General features: G+C 34.5%; 1 long non-coding RNA gene across 2 annotated transcripts in view; it reads left to right on the top strand.

Moving 5' to 3' along the window:
* Positions 1–16,917, top strand: part of LOC309637555 — a 172,372-nt gene that overhangs the window by 31,295 nt on the left and 124,160 nt on the right. The window contains exon 2 of one of the 2 annotated variants that reach the window (XR_014250648.1): positions 15,237–15,333. This is a non-coding gene — a long non-coding RNA (uncharacterized lncRNA). Of the gene's footprint in view, positions 1–9,440; positions 15,334–16,917 lie in introns of those variants that run through there. The other variant, XR_014250649.1, reaches the window with a different exon arrangement.

Here is a 16,917-nt window from a genome sequence, read left to right as displayed (position 1 = left end):
CTAAATGTTTGATAGAATTCGCGTATGAATCCATCTGGTCCTGATCTTTTGTTTGCTGGAAGATATTTAATCACAGTTTCAATTTCAGTGCTTGTGATTTGTCTGTTTACATTTTCTATTTCTTCCTGGTTCAGTCTTGGAAGGTTGGGCTTTTCTAAGAATTTGCCCATTTCTTCCAGGTTGTCCACTTTATTGGCATATAGTTGCTTGTAGTAACCTCTCATGACCAATTGTATTTCTGCAGTGTCAATGGTTACTTCTTCTTTTTCATTTCTAATTCTATTGATTTGAGTCTTCTCCTTTTTTTTCTTGATGAGTCTGGCTAATGGTTTCTCAATTTTGTTTATCTTCTCAAAGAACCAGCTTTTGGTTTTATTGATCTTTGCTATTGTTTCCTTCATTTCTTTTTCACTTATTTCTGATCTGATCTTTATGATTTCTTTCCTTCTGCTAACTTCGGGGCTTTTTTGTTCTTCTTTCTCTAATTGCTTTAGGTGTAAGGTTAGGTGGTTTATTTGAGATTTTTCTTGTTTCTTGAGGTAGGATTGTATTGCTATAATCTTCCCTCTTAGAACTACTTTTGCTGCATCCCATAGGTTTTGGATCGTCATGTTTTCATTATCATTTTTTTCATAGCTATTTTTTGATTTCCTCTTTGATTTCTTCAGTGATCTCTTGGTTATTTAGTAGTGTATTGTTTAGCCTCCTTGTGTTTGTATTTTTTACAGATTTTTTCCCTGTAATTATATCTAGTCTCATAGCGTTGTGGTCGGAAAAGATACTTGATATGATTTCAATTTTCTTAAACTTACCAAGGCTTAACTTGTGACCCAAGATATGGTCTATCCTGGAGAATGTTAGATGAGCACTTAAGAAGAAAGTGTATTCTGTTGTTTTGGGATGGAATGTCCTATAAATAACACTTAAGTCCATCTTGTTTAATGTATCATTTAAAGCTTATGTTTCCTTATTTATTTTCATTTTGGATGATCTGTCCATTGGTGAAAGTGGGGTATTAAGGTCCCCTACTATGACTGTGTTGCTGTCGATTTCCCTTTTCATGGCTGTTAGTATTTGCCTTATGTATTGAGGTGCTCCTATGTTGGGTGCATAAATATTTACAATTGTTATATCTTCTTCTTGGATTAATCCCTTGATCATTATGTAGTGTTTGTGCTGTCCTTCTTTGTCTCTTGTAATCGTCTGTATTTTAAAGTCTATTTCGTCTGATGTGAGAATGCTACTCTAGCTTTCTTTTGATTTCCATTTGCATGGAATATCTTTTTCCCTTCCCTCACTTTCAGTCTGTATGTGTCCCTAGGTCTGAAGTGGGTCTCTTGTAGACAATGTATGTATGGGTCTTGTTTTTGTATCCATTCAACCAGTCTGTGTCTTTTGGTTGAAACATTTAATTTGTTTATATTTAAGGTAATTATCGATATGTATGGTCTTATTACCATTTTCTTAATTGTTTTGGGTTTGTTATTGTAGGTCTCTTCCTTCTCTTTTCACTTCTAAAAGGTAGATTATACTATTATGTGCTCTTTTGGGGAACTTATTTATGCTGAAGAGAATGGAATTATTAAGCATTTCAGGCTTATAACGTTAAACTATTAACATTTGGCTTTTAGACATTGATTATTTTTGTTAAGTGACCTCAGGGTCACAAGTTCCTCTTTATCATTTATTATATATAATTATTATATATTAAAACATTATTATTTTAAGTTAAGTAAAGTAAAACTCACTTTTTGATGGTATCCAGACCTATGAGCTTCAACACATACATAGATTTTTGTAACCACCACCAATAACAGGATAAAGAACAATTCCAACACCCAAGGGATTCACAGACACTGCCCTCAAACCTAACCAGGGACAACAGGCAGTCTGTTCTCTGTTCCTAATAGTTTTATGTTTGTTTATATTGTCTATGTCTACAAAGAATCCTGCTAGGCATTTAATTGGAATTGCATGAAATCTGAAAATCAATTTAGAAAATTTGCATCTTAATTATACTGAGTCAATCCATGAGCATGGTATTTCCCTTCATTAATTTAGATTGTCTTTGATTTCCTTCATCAGCATTTTGTGGTTTTTTATCATATAGCTCCTACATGTAACTTGTTATAATTAGAGTTAGGACATCTCATTTTTGAGGGGCCATGGTAAATGGTATTTTTAAAATTTTAGTTTTCAGTTTTTTATTGTAAGTATATAGAAAAATGATTGTGTTTCTATGTCAATTTTGTATCCTGCAAACTTGCTGAACTCACTTATTAGCTCTAAGAAAATTTTGGAGATCCCTTGAGATTTTTCTACATAGACAATCATCTTGTCTATCATCATTTCTTCCTTTTCAAATTGCATGCCACTTATATATTTTTCTTGCCTTACTGCACTTGCTAGTACTGAGAGCAGTATAATGTTGAATAGTAATAGTGAGAGGGTACATCTTTGACCTGTTCTCACTAATAGGGGAAAAGCATTCAATATTTCCCCACTAAGTATGATGTTAGCTGTAGTTTTGGTTAATATTTTAGAGATATTCTTTTTTCAGACTGGGAATGTCACCTTCTCTTCCTAGTTTGCTGAGCATATTTTTTTTTAACATGAATGGATATTGATTTTGTCAAATGCATTTTCTTCATTTATTGATATGATTATATGTTCTTTTATATTATTTAGTCTGCTGACAGGATGGATTACATTGATTGATTTTTGAAAGTGGAACCAGCCTCCCTTGCCCCAGAATGTGACCCATTTGGTGAACATTCCATGTGCCATTGAAAAGCGCATGTATTGTTGGGTTGAGTGTTCCATAAATGTCCATTAGGTCAAGTGTTAAGTCTTCTATATCTTTGCTGATTTTTCTGTCTGTTGTAACAATTACTGAGAAGAGAGTGCTACAGTTCCCAAGAATTTGCATTATAGTTCCTCATTTAGTTCTATCAGTTTTTGCATCATTTTGTTGCAATTTTAAAATTTTGTTGTTAGATGCATACACACTTAATTAGAATAGAAAAAGCAGTTTTGAAAACGAAGAACCAAGTTGAAGGACTCACACTAAATGATTTCAAGATTTACTAAAAGGCTATAGTAATTGAGACAGTGTGGTTTTAGCAAAAGTTCAGACAGAGATATTAGTGGTACTGAATAAAGAGTCCAGAAATAGATCCACCTTTGTATGATAAATTTGACAAAGATGCAAAGAAAATCAATGGAGAAAGAACAGTCATCAAAAATTGTGCTAAAACAATTGTTCATCCACATGCAAAAAAAAAAAAAAAGTAAGAAAGAAAAAGAAAGAAAAGAAAAAAGAAGAGAAAAAACCTTCTCCATACTTCACATCATATACAAAAATTAAGTCAAATAGATTGTATACTTAAATATAAAACCAAAAGTTATATAACTTCTAGAAGAAATCATAGGGAAAAAATCTTTGTCACCTTGTGTTTGGCAGATAATTCTTAAATATTACAAGAGTTTGATGCATAAATTTGTCTTTATTAAGTTTTAAAATTCATTTTGGGTACAAGAGGCATAGGGTATATTTTCAGGTGATGGAAATATCTTGATTGTGGTGTGGTTACATAACTTATGTGTTTGTCTAATTTATGGAATTATACACCAATTAATTAATTTTCCTTTATGTAAATTATGCCTGCAATAACCTGTCTTTAAAAATAAAATGTGGCTAGGAGGTGAGTTGTTGAGGCATTTGAGAGATGGGAAAACCTGTTTTGATGTTTATTTTGGGAGTTCTGGGGAGCTACTTGAGGATTTTGAGGAGTTAAATGAGTAAATATATGGGGCATAATAATTTCTCTGTTTGAAGCGTGTAGGATGGGTCATTCCATAGATGTGTATATGATTAGAAGGAATGTGTGCTATATTTTTCCTGTGGTTGCTGTTGCTAAGGAAACATCATTCCTGGTAAGCCTATCTACCTTTCTCTTCTGAAAGACAAGAAGGCATCTCATGAAGGAACCTACTGTCTGTCTATCTATCTATCTAAACATCCATCCATCCATCAACTATCTGTCATCTATTTTAGCTTATACTATTCTCCATACAAGGAAGAAGTGTTGTTTTATTTTTATTATGTATACTTTAAATTACTCTATAAAATTTAATATTTAATGCTACAATGCATTATTATTATTGTAATTACGCCTACCTATCTAAAAGTACAACCTTCTAATAGATGTTTTAAGAACTCAGGTCTTTGTGGTGGTAGCGTGACTTATTGGGGAAGCTCTGGGCATTGGAGCAAGATAACAGGCTAAATAAGAGCTCTGTTATATACCTTGATTGATCTCATGTAATTGTATTTAGCTTATTTGCATCATCCTGTAAATAAATAAATAATGATCATAATGTTAATACATTTCCATCATGTAGCTTTGTCTATTTTAGCCACAAAACAAACCTATGTGGTGAGAATTACTATTATATGCTAATAATGTATATGTATAAAGATAGATACATGGAAAGAGTACTCAATATACTACCTATCATATATTATTCATTATATGTCAATTCTTCCTCCATCCCCTGACCCTTTGCTAACCAGAACAACTTACATGGTTTAAACCTGTTATGTACTCTTTAAAATCACTTATTTGGCTCAATTAAATGCTAAATACAAAAACCCAGTAATTGAAGTCTACATACTAAAGTCCATATGTTTAGAAATTATATCTTATGATCCTGTTTATAATACATTAACTTACAGGATAACTTATATTCATAGACTTGAGGTCTTGAAGTCTCTGATATTTTTAATATGTTATATCTTAATATATTTATGATATTCTATGTATCTTCTTTATTCAGAAATGCTATGGAAGAGGAAAATCAATATATTAGATAAATGGGGAAAGTTGCCTAAAGTCTACATAGCCATGTGTTAGATGTTTCTTCTGAAAGAAATGAAACAGACTAGGTGGATGTTTCCTTGAAGTGGAAACTAAGCAAAATTTGTAGCTGCTGGGGTACAGGAAAATTACTAAAAATCAGGAGACTTTTGTGCTGATATCAATTCTTCCATATCCAATTACTGGTCTTAAGTAACGACTGGTCTTTAACCAATCTCTTTGTTATCTCATCTGTGCAATGAGAATGCTGGACTAGTTGCGGCATTGCTGGAATTAGCCATTCAGCATAAAATGCTCCTTCTTTTACTACTGTAAAATTTTCCTTCGGGAAAACACTCACCTTCTATTCTTCATATGTTTCTACTGTACATGGGGCTCCACCCCTGACTCTAGGGTTTTATTTAAAACTTTGGCCCAGGCAATCTGAGCACGACAGCAACTTGTCCCTAGTGATTAGTTCAAGGATGAGCACAGGGCCCTCATAGCCCACAAGATAGACTGCAGAGACTTTTTCTAAGACTCTTGAAAGTGAGATGTTATATTTTTTCTACTAACTTGATAGGTTGTGGGTTCCATTTCTCATCACTTAGAATGTTGAAATTAAGCCAGCATGGGGGAAAACTGAAGTAAGATATAATAAAAGCTGAGTCCTGGTGACATTTTAAGCCAACAAAACCAGGTATGCCTGAAGTTATATTTACCTGTGAATCAAGTTACATGAGGCCGTGTAATACCCACATTACATATACATGTTAATAATCACATGCTTGTATGTATTACATGAAAAGATGGAATACGTGTTTTAAATGATCAAGCTGGCTAATGTATTAAGAAAACTTGTGCAGAGAAAGAGTGACTTCCCTTTGCAAACTGGATTATTAAAAAAAAAAAAAAAAAAAGCCAGACATCTCACCAAACAAGATATACAGATGGCATATAAGCATATGAAAATATGTCCCACATCATGTGTCATTAGGGAAATGCAAATTAAAACTACGAAATACCGCTATACACCTACTAGAATGGCCAAAATCCAGAACACTGGCAACTCCAAATTCTGGTGAGGATTTGGAGCAGCAGAAACTCTTATTTAGTGCTAGTGGGAATGTGAAATGATAGCCACTTTTGAAAACACATTGGCAGTCTCTTATAAAACTAAATATATTCTTACTATACATACGACTCAGCAGTTACGCTCCTTGGTATTTACCCAAAGTTGTTGAAAACGTATGTCCGCATAAAAACCTGAACATCATAGTTCATAGTAGTAGCTTTTTTCATAATTGCCAAAACTTGGAAGCAATTAAGATATCCTTCAGTTTGTGAATGGATAAACTGTGATACATACAGATAATGGAATATTATTCAACGCTAAAAAGAAATGAGCTATCAAGCCATGGAAAATAGTGCTGCGGTGAACATTGGGGTGCATGTATATTTTTGAATTATGGTTTTCTCCAGCACTATTTACAATAGCTAAGACATGGAAACAACTTAAATGTCCATCAATAGATGAATGGATAAAGAAGGTGTGGTACATATATACAATGGAATATTACTCAGCCATTAAAAAGAAGGAAATAATGCCATTTGCAGCAACATGGATGGACCTAGAGGTTGTCATAGTGAGTGAAGTAAGTCAGACAGAGAAAGACAAATATCACATGATATCACTTATATCTGGAATCTAAAAAAATGATACAAATGAACTTATTTACAAAACAGAAACAGACTCACAGACTTAGAGAATGAACTTCTGGTTACCAGGGGGGAAGGGTGGGGAGCAGAAATAGGTTGGGAGTTTGGGATTGACATGTACACACTGCTATATTTAAAATAGACAACCAACAAGAACCTACTATATAGCACAAGGAACTCTGCTTACAGTACTCTGTAATAACCTAAATGAGAAAGGAATTTGAAAAAGAATAAATACATGTATAACTGGATCACTTTTCTGTACACCTGAAACTAACAACATTGTTAATCACCTGTACTCCAATATAAAATTTTAAAAAAAAGAAAACACAGAGAGTATAGGGATGATATTAATATTAAAATGTCATTAAAAGCAAAAATCATTATGTGAGACTGAAGTGTTTGCCCTATATTTATAAAGGTACAATAAACAACACTGTTTTAGTTTAAAAAAAAAAAAGAATAGTTGAAGGAAAGGGAAAAAAAATTACCAACCAAAGATAACACTGTCCATTTTGATACATGTTTTTTCTTTTATTTTTTGAAGTATTTTTATTACATCTTGTATTCTGTGTCTTTCTTTTAGCATAAAACATGCCTTTCCCCATGCTATTAAAATCTTTCATGATTATTATTCTAATGGATAAATAATATCCCATTGTCATATGTCACATATCAACATTTACATAACTTAATATGGGGCATTTAGGTTGTTTCCAAATATTATAATATTTAATGTTTATCTTATAAACAAAGCTGCATCTCAGTGCAAAAAAGAAAAAGAATAAATGGTCAATAAACAATTATAATTATTAAAAAAAAAAGACGTGGAGGAAGCTTAAATGCATTTTACTAAGTGAAAGAAGCCAATCTGAAAAATCTACATACTGAAAAATTCCAACTAGGTGACATTCTGGAAAAGGCAACACTATGCAGACAGTACGTAGATCAGTGGTTGCCATGGGTGGGTTGGGATGGGGAAGATGATTAGGCAGAGCAGAGAGGAATTTCAGGACAGTGAAAATACTCTGTATGATACTATAATGATGGATATATGTCATTATACATTTGTCTAAACCCAAAGACTGTACATCAAGAGAGAACCCTATGGACTTTGGGTGATTATAATGTGTCAATGTAGGTTCATCCTTGGGAAAAATGTAACACTTGTGAGTGATGTTGATAATGACTTTACATACACCTGGGGGCTGAGGTGTGTGGGAAATCTCTGTTTCTTCTTCTCAATGTTGTTGTAAACCTAAATCTGCTTTCAAAAAATTGTCTTTAAAATTTGTTTTTAAATAAGCTAGAAACATTTTTTTCCTGAATTACAGTATTAGTCCTTTTTCAAACAAGATGTTAATGATATACAAAGATTGCAAAACACAAATCTTCAATATTATCTGAATTTAATAAATCTTTCATAACTGCTGGGAAATAAACATTATGTGTGTCAAACCTATGAACTAAACCACACATCTGCTAAGGCGTAGTGGTGGACTTTTTAAGGATCAAGGAAAGTGCGTCTACTTTCAGATTGTGAGTCAACATTTACTCTCCATCCCCCACTACTCCCAAGCCACACTTTGGAGACACGTTGGGAGATTTTTTTTTTTTGGTCAAAGCCAAGATCGCTCACAGTAGACCATCTAGAAACTGCTACTATTATTTCTTCTGGAAAACTTAAGAATGAGGGAATAAAATAACTTGGCATGTCTTCTACTCTCACAAGAGCCATTTAAATATTTTATCTACATTTCCCTGGGGAGTGGGCTGGGGAGTGGAGGAACCAAGAATAGTGGTACATGAGTGAGTGTGTACACACATGCATACACAGATGGTACTTCATGCTTTGAAATAGATATTTTGTGCTGAATTACTTGATTTTGTTGCATACTCTTAAATCTGTTTTCTTAGACGATGTTTAAATTATAATCTTGTAAAGCCTTATTGATTACAATGCTAAACTCACATGATGGGCTTAATAAATACACACTCAATTGATTAATAGTGATCTTCATAGCCCCCCTGTTGGGATAGTGATCTGCTTCATGCAGTTCATTAGGATAGCAGCATGAGTAATTCTCCAATTATACAGGGACCAGCAAACAATGGCCAAATCCAGATCTTGCTTGATTTTATAAATAAAATTTTACTGGAACAGCTACATAGTTACACCCATTTATTTATATGTTGTCTGTGACTGCTTTTGTCCTAGAGTAGTTGAGTTGAATAGTTGCAATAGAGACCTATGGTCCTCAAATCCAAAAATATTTACTGCCTGGCCCTTTCCAGGAGAAGTTTGCTGTCCCCTACTCCAATATATTTATTTTCCATGTTGTCTACCATGGTGAAAATGTAACTTTGGTCTTTATCCATATGAACTTAAAACTTAAAAGATCAAGACATAAGGACTAGGATTCAAGTGATGGAGTAAAAAGTGTCGATAAACATACAATAATAGCTTGCATTGTTTTCATATTTTATTTTCTGTAATCAGATAAATTTTAAATAACACACTTTAAGTAATTAAGATAGATATTGAATGTAAGGAAAGCAATCAACATGAAGAAACCAGGATTCTATGTGTTCAATTCCTTTGAGCTTAAAATTTTATTATAAAGTATTAAAATGTTATCTAGTGGGTATGATAGGAATTTTTAAAAATTTAAGCATGTATGTGTTTTGCCAAAGCATTAAAAAAAATTTCAATGTTTAGAAGATATGTAGCAATAGAATAAGTCCCATATGTTCAGTGAATTCTTTGCGGCTGGAGATACTTAAGCCCAGCTAGATGCAGAAGCACTACTATGGAGGAGAGTCAGCACGGTAAGGAGGGTCCTCCAGATTCCTTTCAGCTGAGATTTTGTGATTTGACATGGTGATGATTAGGTCAAATATATAAGACTCAAGAGCCACCACTGAAAAAAAGAGATAAAAAAGTGTGTATGTGTGCCTGTGTGTGTGTGTTTGTGTGTGTGTATACGTACACATCTGAGTATTTTCTGGAGAATTCATTTTTAATTCTGTGGGGTTTTTACCAAACCACTTTCTACTGCTACAGAAGCTACAAATTATAAGCTATGGATCCTGCCCTCAAGAAGCTTAGATTTGGTTTTAAGAGTTCTGTGGAGAGATTGTTCACATTAGCTCGTCCATTCAGGAAACTGAGGTATGAAGGCAACAAAATCTGAACAGTTTTTCAAAAGAGTTAAGATGTAGGAAGAGAGAAAAGGCACAGGTAAAAAGAAAGGTATTGTATACTTTCAGAAAAGAACAATTCAGCTACACTGGCTGAGATCACAAGAAGTGAAAAATCAACCACATGAGACACCTGACAATCCATCATGTAGAAGTAATCACTATTCATATTTTGTTATATGACCTTCTGGTCTTTTTATGTATCTGCACACTTCTGCAAAATTAAGGTGTATTGAATATAAAATTATGTAACTTGCTTTTTCCACTTAGCAAAATAAAATGACTATTTTCCCATAGCACTAGATATTCTTTCTAGCTGAATGCTTTGTCTTGAATAGTTGAATCATAATTTAATTAATCCCCAGTATTTGATAGTTCCACTAAGATGGTTAAAGAGAAGCATGATTTATATAAATCTGTAGTGCCCATAGACAAATCTGATATTTGAACTTATAGTATCCTAAACAAATTTTTCAATGACTAAAGACAAGTAGCAATGCTATTTTTGAGTTGTTATTACCTTATACATTTATTTGATGGATTTTGTTAAAGAGAGAGACTAAGGAAAGGGAGTCATGGACAGACTTACTTTAGCTTATTATGTGTTTGAATACCAAGTGTGGCATATTATGGTAAATATTACCTTAAATGCAGAAGTTATCTTAAATAAGAACCCTTTATTTTAAGACTATAGCAGGATTCAGTTGTTTCTTACTGATGGGTATTACAAGAGATGGAAGATTTCATCATTATCCTTGGATTGTTTGTGGATTCTGAGGGGATTGTTCACCTTCACATTTCCTTTTGCCATTACTATTATTTTTGTGTGAAGAGAACGAAGATGAATTGTATGCTTGTACCTTTGTCCAAGTTTTTCTCCTATGTCCCATTACCAACCTACTAGCTTTCTTTTCCCTTTGTACTTTTCTGTGAAGATTTCATATCCTGTGTACTGGGAGAATAACATCTTTGGAAGGAGTGTTTTATCTATATTTTGTAGAAAGAAGTAAAACAGGGAATGTGCGTTGTTTAAAAACAGGGAATGTGTGTTGTTTAAAATATATCAATAACTTAATGAAGAATTGATAAAAATAGGAAAAAAATAATTTCAGATAAATGCACTTTATAGAGAACATGGTTGTCCTCAAAAGAAGAAAATTCAGAGTAAAAAAAAAAAAAAACTCTATACATTTTTTATTGAGTCTATCTCTGTAGCACTTTCATGTTCTTTAATCTCTTTTTCTTCCTTTTTTATCAGTTGGTTTTTGAAAACTTAATTCTCCGTGCTGTACCTTGAGCAGTAAAAAGTATAGCCAGAGTGAGAAAACTTCTTAAATTTTGCTTTTTATTAGAGCAAAGATCCGTGAATAGAGCAAGAGAGAAACAAAGCTTGTAAGATTGATGCGGGAAGAGAGAGAAAGAGAAGCTGAAGAAACAGAGGTGCTAATAATGGAATTTGTTTGGTCCCAAGCTGCAAAGCATTCTACCAGCCTAAGTACAAATGTCTTATCCTCTTGTTCTAGGTCAAAAAGTCTTCTCGTAATTATACTGTTGGTTCTTGGCAGCTATAAATATAATTGTTATCAATAAATGGGGAAGCAATATTAAATTACAAGTGAAATTTCTGATCAGGTTTTTCTGAATTCAAAAATGTGCTCTTGACACATGGCTTTTCTTAGTAAATTCATAACATACAATCCTATTTTTTTCCTGGTTTTAACTCACCATATACAGGATGATTCAATTTAAAGTCAGTTTACAAAAAATTATCAATATAAATTTTGGCAATTATCTGTATAAATCTTACAGCATATTGAGCTGCCAAATCAATATTGACTTAGAATCACTATGTGTGCACTTGGTGAACTATAGCAGGTAGGAAAGTCATGGTTGAAGTCGCTCTCTTATAAGTATAACATTTTGCAATAGTAGTTTCATTGTGAATTCTTCTACTTAGAAAAAAATCAGTGATAGGCAGTATAAATTATTTAGCGAATCAGCCTATCTGCTTGCTAACAGTTTGCGATTTCTTTCCTAAGCACACGAGATTGATTCTGAAAAGTGCTCCTCTTTCTGTGGGTCTAGAATTTTCTGCTTCAGCCACTGTGCAAAACCAGAAGGATGCTTCAGACTAGATGTTTAGGATTTCTGCTTCAATTGTGTGATTATTTAACACAGTGTTTTTGTAAATAGATCTGATTTCTTATTAATCACAAATATCACAGTTATTAGGCTAGTGCTAGAGGAGAGGGTGTAGCTTTGTGGTTTGGAGAGTTGGATTCAGACCTTAAATCTGCCACTGCTGATTAAGAGTTATGCTATGCTGGTGAGTCATTAACCTCTTCAATACTTAGTGCCTCATCTATACAAAGGAAATACTAATATCTAATGTACACAGTTGTTAGGAGTAAATAAGATAATGGCATTAACCACTTAATCTACAGTAGCTCAATGCATGGTAGGTCTCTCAAAATCCCCTGTTGAAAGCTCCTTGAAGCTGGAGATCCTATCAAACTAATTTAATATCTCCGCTGTATGATACCATGTAGATTATGGACAGTAAGGCTGATTTCTCATTATGAACACCAAGAAAATTGGGAAGATAAAGATTTATTCACCTCAGGTTCTACTCATCTTCAAATTCTTAGTTTTATTTTACATTCTTTTGGATTTTATTTATTTCAGGCCTCAAAGCTGTTATCTCAGGTGAGACTGCAAAAAAATTTTAAAACATCATAAAATTAAATTTGCTAGTAGCTACAAATAGCATGTTGACAGCACTGCTTTTTTTCTCATAAAAAGCATGCATACATATGGAGAGTATTTCATTTTTCTTAATATTTTTCTGGTGTTAAATATCTGCAGTAAACAGAAAAAGTATACATGATTTTCATATATCACTTGTAAGTGTCTGAGAAACTGCAGGATATGGCACTCACACTCTAAGTCATAATTGATATTTTAACACAAAATATAAAACCACATATATCATTATTACTAATAAGGAATAAGTTGAAATCTGATCCTGTGAACAGTAATCCTGTGTCAAAATCTGATGTTTAAAAACTTTGTAGACTGATAAAAGAGTTGATCTCCATGTGCTTGTTAGTTTGTTTTTTTCTTGTATTACAGGATATTAAGGCAGCTTTTAAAAATATTCTTGTCTAATAGTCATATTCTATAATGTGATTAGCTAAGCGTGTTTTTAGTAAGCATGAAAGTCTAGCCTGCACTGAAAGAAAACTTGGTATATTAAAATTTAAGTCTCAGGAAAATTATATTTATGTCAAAATAATTTAATTTTATACTATTTTAAAAATGTGCTTCCTAATGTAATGAAAATTATGTAATTAAAAATAAAAGCTTCTATCCATGGGTAATTTTCAGGAAAGTTACCAGATTTTAAAAGTGGTGGTAAGCTAATGTAAGATAAATGTACAAATCCTAGATAAGGACTACGTTTTGTCTCTTTTCTAGGAAGTAGAACTGTAACAGAACCAGATAAAGATGATTTTATATGAAACTCATCAATCTGGCTTCTCTGCCATAGGTTGTGTTTAGAATGCTCTATATTCTAGTCTTTGCTGATTAGGTCATTTTGTAGAAACCCTATTATTGATGTGTCCAACCCACAGCTCCAGCTTAGATTGGGCCTAGATCAGCTAAACCATGATGTTGTGTTATCCAGCTGATCTTAATACTTAAAGACTTTTGGATATTAGCACTATGCCTCTGGATCCTTGACTCCCTACTTTCAATTAAGGATTATCTTCCTTTAGTGGTGAATAGGGAGATTCCTTTGGTACAACCTGGCCATTAATTGCCTGAACCCTGGTAGAAAATTAGTTACATGGCCCAGGCTTCTTTAATCAGCAATGACAAATACAAATACAGTAAATATCAGCTAATTTCACTCGTTGCCGTGGCAGCCACCCATTGCAGCTACCATTTTTGATTACAGTCTTTTCTATGAGGTGGAAAGAGTTAGTAGGTGTGAACTGTTGTACTATGAATAATATTCAGGCTCCTTATAGGTCTGCATGATATGACCCTTACCTCTCCCCGCTACCCCAACTTCATCTTATACCACTTTTCCTCTTGTTCAAACTCTCTGTGCCAGTGTTCTCGCAGGTTCTTAAACAAAACAGCCACTCTTGCCATAGGACTTTGCACATGACATTGATGGAGAAGAAGCCAGCAAGGGTGTTGTTTCAGGTCAAGTCCTTTTGAAGGTAGCTTCATCCTGATCTTACAGGATGCTGAGAATTCATACTCACACCACTATCAGCTTCTGGCTAAGGGCCTCAGAGTAGCAGGGGGATGTAAATTCCCAAGAACTCTGGGTCTTCGTGCCTATGGGCAAAGTGTCTCCAATAGCCCTAGGTGAGGCCACCAAATAAGATTTGCAGGTACAGCTAATTGACATCAAAAACACACTGAAGCTGGAGGAGGGCCACTCTGAAATGAGAAATGGGAAGAAGGAGTCTGGACAGTAGATCAGTAGGGTCTTGTAACATCCATCCATATAAATAGAGTTTTATCTCTAATCATGATCTATTCTGAAAATTTTCCCCTTTAGCTATGTTCTGCCAAAAGGAAAAGTGCTACACATCAGTGAATTGTCCAAAGAGTACTGGCAATTGGAATAATAAGTATGGAGTATAAGATAACGAATTAAAACACAAAGGAGGAATCAAAACATTATCAATTGCAACAACAATGGCAAAAGAGGATATAAAGAACAGTGAATGTAAAGTTCCTTAAGAATCAAGGGTGAAAGAAAACAGAACTTATGAGGGTCAATGGAAGACTAGTCTGTCAAATTGATTCGCAGCTTAGCACACCTTTTCCTCTCCTAGAGGGAACACTCCTTAATCATCTTGATAGTCCTGCTAGCAAGAGAGGTATGCTAATTGGATGCCTGGCCCAGTTTTCTAAGACCGAGCAACTACTTTATTTCATAAACTTTTTTTTAAAAACACAAGTCTGCATAAGCAAGGAGAAAAACAACACTTTATATATATTCCAGGTAAGAACTTCTTAGAATATAAAAGAGAATTGGTAAGATATACTGAAAAGAATAAGAAGGCAAGTTTACTATTTTTTCTATCACAAAACACCACATGCTGACACATAGTGACTGGCTAAGACAACTCTGAGACTTGGCTAGGAATCTAGTAGTGTTCCCTTTGAACCCCACACCCCATCCACAACTAGGGTGGTATCAGAGTTTCATAGTGTCATATTTATTCTATACTTTTTGCTAGAGCCCTGGTTTAAGTAAGCAGACAGGTGATTTGTTTTACAATTCCACATTCATTTTGCCTTCTTTTGGAGACAGCACAGTAGTTTCCTATTGGGGAATTACTTCTCTCCCACTGTAAGCAATATGGTGGATCTGTCAGTCAAGGTGATGTAATTCTCTTAACTGAGAAGTGAATATATGATTCAAACCAGGTCAAGCCAACATTCTCCTGCTGGTCTCTGAGTCAAGTGGAGGAATTCAAGAACAGAAAAAGAGTTGGAGTTGATATATGCTACTGTCAGTGTTCAGGTAAGATGGAAACCTACTATTTGGGTGATCGGAATAGCCATTGTTTCTGCCCCCTCTATGGTGCCTCAGCCATTTGTTTGAGTCTATGAAGTATACTGGAATCTTACAATAAACATAACTGATATAAAGAGCAAAGGGAGCTGGTAGTTAACTAGTCTACCTACCTCCTCCCTGCTAAGGTACAAGCTAAACTTCAGTATCAAAGCTCTTTGTAATTTGATGCAATTAAACCTTAAATGGGTTGAATATTAGTTTTAGTCTTGAAATATGTCATTGGATGTAAGCTTTAAGAGGGCATTGCCCAGACCCTTACAGAATGTTTGTTATATAGCAAGTGCTTAATAAATATCACATTTTGCAATAATAAATGGTGAAGAAAAATAAATATTATATGAGTTATCTTTAGCAAGTCATTTAATGCTCTGGGTCTTTTTCTCCTTAGCAATGAGATGAAAAGGCTAGATTTTTTTTTTTTAAAGGGAACACTATTTATTTATTTTGGCTGTGTTTGGTCTTCATTTCTGTGCGAGGGCCTTCTCTAGTTGCGGCGAGCGGAGGCCTCTCACTGTCGCGGCCTCTCGTTGCGGAGCACAGGCTCCAGACGCGCAGGCTCAGTAGTTGTGGCTCACGGGCCTATTTGCTCCACGGCATGTGGGATCTTCCCAGACCAGGGCTCGAACCCGTGTCCCCTGCATTGGCAGGCAGATTCTCAACCACTGCGCAACCAGGGAAGCCAAAGGGCTAGATTTTAAACTGAAAAATCCTATGCTTCTTTAACGTTTCCTCTCCTCCCCCAATGCAGGTAATAATTATTGCTTGCTTTGTGCTGGAATCTAATCTTAATTCTTTATATTCATTACTTCTTTGAATCTTTATGACAACCCTGTGAGAAAGACATTAGCATTAGTTGGGAATTCATTTGGTAACTAGTGGCAGAAAACCACAGTATGCTGGCTTAGACCCATTAATTTTTCTCACTTCACACGAAATCTAAGTGTTGGTAGCTGATGTCTTGTTGATGTCAAAATTAGAACTTTTCCTCACATGCTCACAAGATTGCAGACCTAGCTCTTTGCACTGTGTCCTTGTTTGAGGCAAATAGAACAGAGGAAGGTGGAACAGTCTAGAAGCCAGATCTTTTTTTTTTTCCATCAAGAAAGAACATGCTTCTTTCACAGCCTACAGCTGGCTTCCATTTACATCTTATTGGCTGGGACTGTTACATGGCAACCCTTAGCTTGAAAGGAGCCAGAAAAACAGAGTATTTAGCGGGGAATATTTCTAGGCCTCAAATTGGGGTTCTGTTGCCAATAAAAAAGGGAGGGATGGATGTTTAAAAGACAATTGACATGGTTAGTTGCAATACTTTTTGAAAATTTTAATTTTACGGTTGAGAAATGAAGACCCCAAAAGGAGAATAACAATGTCAAACAGCTAGTAAATGGTGAAGAGAGGAATCTGAGGCTCAAAAGCCTGTTTGAGAATCCAAACTCTTAACAAGGGTAGGGGCAGTACGGTACAGGACCACAAAGGGGCAGCCAGGACTATGTAGAATGTCCAGCTGTTCTGATAACTAAGTATACA

The sequence above is a fragment of the Balaenoptera physalus genome, assembly GCF_965194825.1.
Source record: "Balaenoptera physalus genome assembly, chromosome: 11".
Classification (NCBI taxonomy): Eukaryota; Metazoa; Chordata; class Mammalia; order Artiodactyla; family Balaenopteridae; genus Balaenoptera; species Balaenoptera physalus.
This window is presented reverse-complemented; position numbering and strand designations above follow the sequence as displayed.